The sequence below is a fragment of the Macrobrachium rosenbergii genome, chromosome 1 (assembly GCF_040412425.1).
Source record: "Macrobrachium rosenbergii isolate ZJJX-2024 chromosome 1, ASM4041242v1, whole genome shotgun sequence".
Taxonomy (NCBI): domain Eukaryota; kingdom Metazoa; phylum Arthropoda; class Malacostraca; order Decapoda; family Palaemonidae; genus Macrobrachium; species Macrobrachium rosenbergii.
This window is the reverse complement of record NC_089741.1, coordinates 27,372,548-27,382,713: the sequence shown is the minus strand read 5'-3', so window position 1 is coordinate 27,382,713 and position 10,166 is coordinate 27,372,548. Positions and strand designations below refer to the sequence as shown.

Below are 10,166 nucleotides of genomic sequence, written 5' to 3'. Positions count from 1 at the left end.
GACGGTATACTGCAGTCTCCTTGTCTCAAAGGATAAGAACCAGGTACTGCAGTCAATGAAGAGGTACTGCTATCTCCAAATGGATGACTGATCAAGATTATGGATTAAGAGGTACAGTACACATTGGAATGGATGTACTGAGTCAATGGAATACATACGTTGATGAGACTGCAATCAATTTACACTGTTTAAAAAAATTTTAGCATTCTCTTCTCTAAATACACTGTGGAGAATCTTGACAACTCTTTCAAGGGAGCAAATCACTTGATACATAACTTAGAACTTCTAAAGACTTTTGAAGATCTTTCTTTCCAAAGAAGATTTTTCATGCTTTTTATTCTCTTTGATTTGCATATCCAGGTTTAGTTTTCAGCAGCTGACAATTCCAGTATACAAACTAATTCCATTAAATTTCTTTAATATCTTGGCATAAACCTCTGCATCTGCCATTTCATAAAATTTCACTTCTGAATGTTCACATTCTTCTTCACAAATTATACCAGCCGATTATAGTATCCACACTATAGAGTACATGCTTGCAATTCTAACAGCTTTTCCTTCTCTGGTTCATCAAACAGGTTCTTCTTGCTTTTCTGAGGTTCATACCAAACACTTTTTTCTAGCTTTTCTGAGGTTCGTACCAAGCAGCTTTCTTTCCTTCTTGCTTTTCTGAGGTTAATACCAAAAACTTTTTTCTTTTCTGAGGTTCATACCAAACTTTTTTCTTTTCCTTCATACCAAACAGTTTTCTTTAAGTTGCTTTTCTGATGTTCATACCAAACAGCTGTCAATCTTACTTTTCTGAGTTCATAGTTAAAGTTTTCTTTCCTTGGAACTTTGCAAGAGGTTCATAAACAGATCTTTTTTTTCCTTTTTTGTACACCAAACAGCTTTCCTTCTTGTTCATTTCAGTTCAATTTGTATAGGTTTTATTCATTACTTCTCCTTCGTCTTTTCTGAGGTACTAGGCAGCTTTCTCCTCCTGGGACTTTCTGAGGTTCATACCAAACAGCTTTCTTTCCTTCTTTACCAAACAGCTGTCATTTTACTTTTTGAGGTTCATACCAAACAGCTTTCTTTCCTTCTAGCTTTTCTGAGGTTGAATGCAGCTTTCTTTAGTTCTTGCTTTTCTGAGGTTCATACCAAACAGCTTTCTTTCCTTCTTGCTTTTCTGAGGTTCATACCAAACAGCTTTCTTTCCTTCTAGCTTTTCTGAGGTTCGTACCAAGCAGCTTTCTTTCCTTCTTGCTTTTCTGAGGTTAATACCAAACGGCTTTCTTTCCTTCTTGCTTTTCTGAGGTTCATACCAAACTGCTTTTCTGAGGTTCGTACCAAACAGCTTTCTTTCCTTCTTGCTTTTCTGATGTTCATACCAAACAGCTGTCTTTCCTTCTTACTTTTCTGAGGTTCATACCAAACAGTTTTCTTTCCTTCTTGCTTTTCCGAGGTTCATACCAAACAGCTTTCTTTCCTTATTGCTTTTCTAAGGTTAATACCAAACAGCTTTCTTTCCTTCTTGCTTTTCTGAGGTTCATACCAAACAGCTTTCTTTCCTTCTAGCTTTTCTGAGGTTCATACCAAGCAGCTTTCTTTCCTTCTTGCTTTTCTGAGGTTCATACCAAGCAGCTTTCTTTCCTTCTTGCTTTTCTGAGGTTTGTACCAAACAGCTTTCTTTCCTTCTTGCTTTTCTGATGTTCATATCAAACAGTTTTCTTTCCTTCTTGCTTTTATGATGTTCATACCAAACAGTTTTCTTTCCTTCTTACTTTTCTGAGGTTCATTCCAAACAGTTTTCTTAAGTTCTGTTCCAGCTGTGACCAAATTATGGAGCAATCTTCCTAGTAGCGTAGTTAAATCATTGGAACTTACGCAAGTTCTAAACAGATTGCAGTTTTTTCCTTTTGTACAGCATGCTCAGTTCATTTCAGTTTTTGTTCAATTTATATATTTTATTACTTCTGGGTGTCTTTTCAGTATTAGGCCGCTCTCCTTACTGGGACTCTTGGGCTTGTAGCATTCTACTTTTTCATTTATTCGAAGCTTTGCTTGCAATGAATATACTATAGTTTGCAGGTTACACTGAAGTAAACCAAAGCAGTTAAGGTCTACAAATGGTAGAGATTCGAGATGTTGATACTGACAATGACTAGCACATTATGAGGTGGTCATTAGACACTGAAATTGAGATTCATTGCAGTATATGGTTTAGCCAATGGATGCCTGTACTGACGTTGTACCCCAGTGGTGGGAGTTACCCTGGACAGTGCACTTGTGTAGAGTTGATGTTCAGTGCCCGGATAAACATGGAGAGTTGACTCAAGAAGGGCGCCTGTCCATAAAACATTCGCCAAACCTATTTTATGAAATGAACCATTCAAGATAGAAAAACCTGGGGAGCTTCTTTGAAAACAGCAACCCCAATTAGGGATTAAACCATGGTGGTGCTTAGGTATATTGGATGTTTGTTGCACAGCAGCAGTTCACGACTCCTCAACAACAGTGTATCAGTCGCACAATATTGATAACCAGTCAAGCTCTAATTCCTGCTAAGCGGTTCCATCCAAAGGCTTCCTGAAAAATAAAAACTTCCTTGAGAACTTAAATTGGCGTAGCTACTGTTCTTCAAAGCTAGCGTTCAAATGGCGTTTTGCCAATACATACTGCTAAGCCAAAAATTCTACTAATTCCACAGTTCTTGTTTAATTACTTAAAAAATATGAACACACTAATTTATAATTTTCCAGTAACACTACTCAAATTGAATCTACTCTCATTTCAAAACAACTTTCTTCAGCCTAAAGCTCCTCATATCACTTAGTGCCTTTAATAAGTCCTATCATTAAAATTGCGACTTTTTAATTCTTGGGCAGCCATGCAACGTTGCAATTCTGGTAGGTTTATAATTTCAAAAGAATGCTCCAATTGTACTGCTCAAAGATTCTAATAGATTTCGAAATTACTACAGGATACTGAAAGTTCCTTCTATGAAAAAGAACAAAAGTCAGTCCTGTGGTGAACCCCACATCACATTTATCTGCACCAACTAAATACTTAACAAAAACTAACGTCCAAGAACTTAATATCCTTTCCTAAAATTACCCTCCTATCAGTAGAAGAGGGCCATCCTATCGTTAAATATTCAAAGCATTTTATACGGGCCAGATTTTTAGATAAATCTACTAAGTAGTTCAAAACTCTACTGACAATCATCCTGAATTAAACAAGTACTAGTGTTACTTTCTTTACTTCGTTTTGACGTTATTTAAAAAACTAAAATCTTATCAGTCATACAAACAGCTTTCATGTTTCCTAGAGAGCCATTACAACTAAGAACAAAACTGTCACAGCCAATATGTTAATTTCCTTGAAGAGGCAGCATCACTAAGACTAAGCCCATAGTGTCGCCAGTCAGTGCTCACCAAATTTCATACAGTTCAAGGGAAACTCATTCAGTGGTTTAGAATGTTTCACTGTCGAGATGAAAATACCATTTATTGCTTAAATGCCTTCGGAAGAAAAGATTACACTTCGTTCCACATAAACCTACAGAGTAGTTAAGACTTCCTGATCTGAGCTGTATGCTGGCTAGAGTTAACCCAGTTTTTTGCAGCCTCCATTTACCGTTTCGACATTAATCTATTTACCTCACCTTTCCTGCATTTCAGTCTTTTACCAAGCCCCGCGTGACAATTCGACTAAGTTAAAGAAAGATTCCTTATTGTTACTTCAACTGAAATTGATATCTACCCAAAATATTTCACAGTTTCACTAAAGTATATTTATTAACTTTTACAGTTATTTTCAGACTCCTATCCAGTCTTAAACGATCTTAAATTAAATGAAGACTAGCAAAAAGGCTACCAAAAATTTGCTTGCCCAAAAAATTCACCCAAAACTGAACATATTAGTTATATACATTCAGCCTTGCTGGAGTAACAACATACATAGACTGCTGCAGCTTCCATTAGCATATAATAAAGCATCCTAAGGTTTGACAGAAATACAAGGTGCTGCTAGAACTTACAAAAGTTAAGAGTTAAAGCTTATTCACGATTTTCATGCCAACGGATGGATGGATGAAAGAACTAACCACTTCGTATTATCTTATACAAATTGTTGGTAAGCAATTTTCAAGAGAAAAAATGTTAGAAATCAGGACTAAGGTGGGTATCTTGCAACCGCTTTCGTTCCTTTAACTGTACCTCCTTTCATATTCTCTTTCTTCCACCTTACTTTCCACCATCAAACAATTTATTCAGTGCAACTGCGAGGTTATCCTCCTGTTGCACCTTTCAACCCTTTTACTGTCAATTTCCGTTTCAGCGCTGAATGACCTCATAGTTCCCAGTGTTTGGCCTTTGGCCTAAATTCTTTATTTTATTACATTCAAGGTAGGTATAATAGCATCAGGTAAGTATCTCAAGATTCCTTTTTCGAAGAATTTTTAACTAAGAATAACACTCCGAAAAAAGCACTCTTTACAATAGTTCAAAATACAACTTTAACATTACCAAAAGGTATTTCAACATACCCTACTTTCCCAAAATACATTGTTTCCCGCTTAGTAGAATGAGCTCTCCCAAATTTGAAATTGAATTCGATTCAATATACAGCTCAAAGGTAAAAACAATTCTCAAAATCTGTTTATTTTCACTTATTTGATTTCCTACCGCGTACTAATTAAAATTAACTTTTTTCCATTTGAAAATTTCAGATAATACCTTCAACTCCAGAGAAGCAAGTTTCCCGATACATTATCATAATCAGGTAAATGCTTAAGGTCATACAATTTTAAGCACTGTTGTTCAGCTAACATCCAGTTCTGACTAAAACTGTAACTTTAGGCATCGGCTTACTGTGACAGGTATTTTGTCATGATTCATTGCTACAACCAAGTTAATTCATTTTAAAGTACTGATGTTGTAATTATATTAAACTGGTTTTGTTATAATTATATTAAACTGGTTTTTTTAAATTGTAAACTTCCATACATTAAAACACTAATGATTTTCCTAAGGTAACCTTCCATCAATATTGGCCTGGTATACTGGGCCCCACCCAATTTCCTCAATTTGCTATAAATAAATCCCCCCTCTACCAACAACAAACCATTGGTTGCAAGCAGATAAATGACATCTTTACACTTCCGAATTAAAATTCAATGCTTTGAGTTTTTTCAACATTTTAATTCACTGAACAATTGAAAGGATTCTCAGTGAGGTTTAGGACACCTACTAAGGAAAGCTTAGAACTTTCACTGCACACTATCGCATCAAGGTTTATGGTGGGCAACGTTTCAACAGTTATACGAAATAATTAAATTGCCAATTTACAAAAAAGGATCCTATAGCGGCTTTGTGGGGTGTGGAGGAGAGTGAAACTCCCAACGTACTACTAAGATTGTTAGGGCAGTGACAATTACCCAAGATTCCAGGTACATCCAGGCAGCCTCGCTCAACACTACCAACAATTTTTTTTTTATTAATACCAACAATTACTTGTATAATTGATCGTGTTCCCGAACTAGTGGCTACAAATTCAGTCTTAAAAAGCTTACAAAAGAGGTTTGAATAGGCCCCCAGAACACGAAGATACCCAAGGAACAATTAGACTGACAGGCGAAACTGTCCTTGAATCACAAATACTTACTGTTACGAAAATGGGCAGAATTGTGTTCACGAATATAAATAGGGTATTTAGATATCGCACAATTATTTAAAAAACCTCTCCTTTCATCTTACCGACTTCTCATTCGATAGTGTGTTGTCAGCTGGGCGGGAGGGGCAGGGGCGATGCAAGAAGTCCGCAGGTGGGCGAGGCAACAGGGTGAAAGTACCAAAATTAAGTTTAAAGTTTTTCTCATATTATAGCTTAAAAATACTACGCATTCAATTCTTAAGAAAAATCACGTGCCTAAACTGAATTACCGAGTTAATTTTCGTTGTCATTACCAAAAGATTCAGGCTTTTATCACCTTAACACAACCTCGACGACTGGTCAGTTTTCTCTAGTTTATGCCCATTCCAGCATTTTTCACAAGACACCGGTGAACGCCCTTCTCTTCCCAAAAGAACTCACTCAGCCTGTCCCGTTTCTTTAACGACAGATTTCGTAACATTTTAATGAAACTTTTATCAAAGATTTATTTTCATAAGGTAGATAGAATTGTATTTCGCAACACAAATTCGTGCATGAAAACCCTACCTCAAAATCGCACGTCCAAAGTAGCCTGCAACCCTTAGAACTTTCCATCCTTCCCACATCAAAGGACTTGAATCCATAGTGAAACTTTATATGGGTTGTCTTCACATTTTATGAAATGCAGATGAATTTGTACAACCAATGTTATCCGGGAAATGGCTTCCTACATTGTTTCAAATGTGTCATGATTTATGTATTGTCATTAAGCTTAAGCCGTTTAACTCTCAAACATCAACTGCATAGCCGTTCAGAGTGTTATCTATGGTTCTTGAACTAGAACTACCGGTATTCGTAACGATTCTCAGGCAACTCTGTGGTGTTCAGTAGTTCATTGACTCAGCTGAGGCGTAACTGAAAGAAATCCAATATGCCTGAAGGACCAAGGGGGAAAAAATCTGAAAATGTGCCTCCACAAATCAAAATCTCCATCTTAGCAGCAATGCATTGCTACCCTAAAACAATAAACCTTTTATATATTTTAATCATATATTTATATCTATTAATTTATTTTCTAATAACTGATATCCTCTTTCTGTATTTCCTGTTGGCTTCAGCCACTTTCAAATTAAGATCATATTCTTTGGAGGCTTGTGAATTTCAAGTCAGTGGCCCCTGTAAGCTTGTTCCATAATAATAATAATAATAAATATAATAATAAAGATCAATTACTTTAACCATGGAACACCTACCAGGAAAAAGGACAATTTTTGTAGTCCGACGACGATGAAAATGCTAAACTGTTCACAGGACTTTCACGCACCTATACATAATTACGTGCGTGTTGTACACTAATGTACCCAGACAATCTGTTCAAATCCCCTAAAACATAACTATTTACGGCAGACGTAGTAACGTTTTAACTAACCAAAACATAAGAATCGAAGGCTTAACGATTATTACGTAGACGAGCCTTTACCTCATTATCTTTACATGCAGGAAGTCTTGTTCGCCATTTGCAAGCTTAAAAATTCAATTGCTTTATTTCATTATTAGTAAGTTATTAATCCCGTACTTGTAGAGTTGACAGAGTATTAGTTTTCTTGTTCCTCGCACTAATTCAAAAACATTCCAACTCATAACAATTAACTTCAAAATAACATTCCTATGTAACGTTAAGCCTAAGAAATGAGTCTACTCTAAACTGTGTCTGATATAACAAGGTCTATAATACCTTGGGATATAAGCTGAAAATCTGGATATAAACAGACGCCTGATAAATTTCGCTTAGAAAAAAACTCCAAGTTATCCCCTTTACATATCAACCCTTAAGTCTCCTAACACCCGTAAATTCCGGTCTCCCATTATCAAGTATATCCACCTTACGCATTCCCTGCTAGTCTCCTTTATTTCCATGACACCCGAGTCATGTGGAATTAAACCTTAAATAAAAAAAAAATGCGCCTTAGTTTCTTCAGCGGAATCTAGTTTTTCTGTACAGCCTCTACAGCGTATAATCAAGGCCACCGAATATAGATCTATCTTCCGGTGTCTTGGTATAATGCTGTATGAACCGCGGCCCATGAAACTAACTACGGGCCGGTGGTGGCCTGCCCTATATCGTTGCCAGAGGCACGGAGATGGCTACCTTTAACCTTAAAATAAAAATACTGAGGCTAGGGGGATGCAATTTGGTATGCTTGAAGACTGCAGGGTGAATGATCAACAGGCACAATAGTTTTCTTTTGCAGAAAACTTAAAAACCAACACAAGTGAAATACATTCCCATGAGGCTGGTAGTAAACACGGAAATCATGCGAGTGGCTGTGGTATTACAGAAAGAAATCAGAGAACGGTTAATGTGTGATAAACTGAAAAAATTCTCAATGTTTTCCACCGAGCGCCTCCTACCTCCTTACCACCGAAATGTTGCTCGGCATCTAGCCTTATGTCCCAAACCTAGTTCTCCGCAAGACGAATAAAGAATGACAATTGATTATAGGCCATGGGTATGGCAACGCGCTGGCCGGGTCTCTCCCACTAGATCTAAAACTATCGTGAAATGAATTGAACATATTGGCAATTTCAACATGAAGCGTTTCAAAACCCGTACTTACAAATCATGTGCGACCCGTATAGGAATCGTGAGGTCTCCGTACTAGGCCTATGCTCCAGGCCTATCACCCAGTATGCCCACCCATGCCTTCAGACTGCCCTGTCAAGTCTCATCGACACTGTTATTGTTTTCAGCAGAAATGCCTAGTTGAAAGACGAATTCTTACAAGTAAAAGAATAATAAAACGAAATCTCAAACGCACCCAGTGCGCTCCTCCATATTATTTATATCAGGAAGCACACACACACACACACACACACACACACTGAAAACTTACCATATTCCATTTCTGGAAAATAAACTCGGCAAAATGTAAGTCTACAACCCGGCAATGCTACACCACACTGGTCAGGTCATACTTGACAGCTAATTTACACTAACACTTTTGATTACTAGTCAAAATTCCTCCAATTATAAATAATAGACATTATCAGACTTCAACACCTGAGAGTCTTGATTCCCTTTTGACCTAGAAATACTCACATTTAATTGCTGTCACAAAAACAACACGCAACTTCTGAGAAGAAGCACTTGGGATGGAACTACAACAATATGGCTGTCTATTCACAGAGTTCACTCATTAAAAACTAACTCTACCCCTTCAACCAATCATAGATGTCCGTGTCATTCCTCTCTCAAAAGCAGGAGAAAACGACACCTGATTGGCTGAGGGACGAACAAGGACTCTGGGAATGCAGGAACAGTCAGATGTTACGTCACGAGAAGTAACACCGACATCTGTTTGTAATGAGGAGAAACACAAACTAAATAAATCTGGAAAAAAGATTTCATAACAAAAAGACAATTTTTGGCAATTTAGAGAACGGATGATATACAATAGCCGAACGCAGGAAACGAACTATTGATAATTTAAGTGATGAATTGCTTCTCCAAGACTTGATATATATAAATATCAATGAATGTTATTTTTCCATATTTGTTTGGAAAACCATGTTAAAATTATGGCAGGCCTGTCCTCACGTGACGTTTTATGATAAAACTGTACGAAGGTAATTATTTAGCTATATTTATTGTTTTTTCCTTTATTTTTTTTTTTTATTCTTTGGAAACAGCTGCCAAGTTTAATCCTTTCCACGTAAGATCTTTTGTCTTTTATCATCGTATTTTTTTCTGGCAGCTCATATAAAGAAAGATCTTTTATTTTTCATGTCTATATTTTTTCCACACAGACAGACAGACAGACATGTAAATAACTTTTATGATAAATGCATTAAAGCTCAACATTGGTACTGGAGTCTTAAGTGCTTAATGGACAGGGTATGCATAGCATCCACATTTATCAGTTTCTGAATATAAATGAGAATAAAACCTCAAATAATTATTATAAAGTTCGGCCATTCTCCCGTTGTCTTTCATTTGCAATCGCTCTCGACACTCCGGACATTTTATGGTCGCCAAAGAAACTTAAAATATTATAGTAACGTTTCCTTTAGCCACTACTAGACGTCCTTTGTTTCCTCTGGCTACTATAGGATGAGGCAAACTAATATTAAATACTTAAATTTGAATGAGAGAACAGTGCCATAACATCTACTGTGTCAGACCGAAAGAGAAATAACAAACGTTAAAACTTTGCGTGTGGGCGTGATTATTTTGTGCTGAATTCACTCATCAATTTAAAGGTTGGTATAACACACAATTAATGGAAATTTTCTGTGGACACCATACATATTTTCCAAAGAAACTGATACACAAAAACATACAAATTCAACTTGTTTTTATGGCAGCTGCATGTAAAACATATACCATTTGGTATCTTGGCCAACTCCGTATTGAATTAAACATAGAATTTAGGCCTTTGGACCTATCAGGCCACTCAGTGCTGAAACGGAAATTAACAGTTAGAGGTTTGAAAGGTGTAACAGGAGGAAAACCTCGCAGTTGCACTATG

The 10,166-nt window shown here is 36.7% G+C and overlaps 1 long non-coding RNA gene across 1 annotated transcript; it reads right to left on the bottom strand.

Annotated features, from left to right (window-relative positions):
* Positions 1-1,643: 1,643 nt before the first annotated feature.
* On the bottom strand, positions 1,644-9,027 carry LOC136841571 (uncharacterized). Its single transcript, XR_010853998.1, has 2 exons — positions 8,738-9,027; positions 1,644-2,571 (listed from the first exon to the last, which is right to left on the bottom strand). It is a non-coding gene; the product is annotated as an uncharacterized lncRNA (long non-coding RNA).
* Between the last annotated feature and the right edge of the window lie 1,139 nt (positions 9,028-10,166).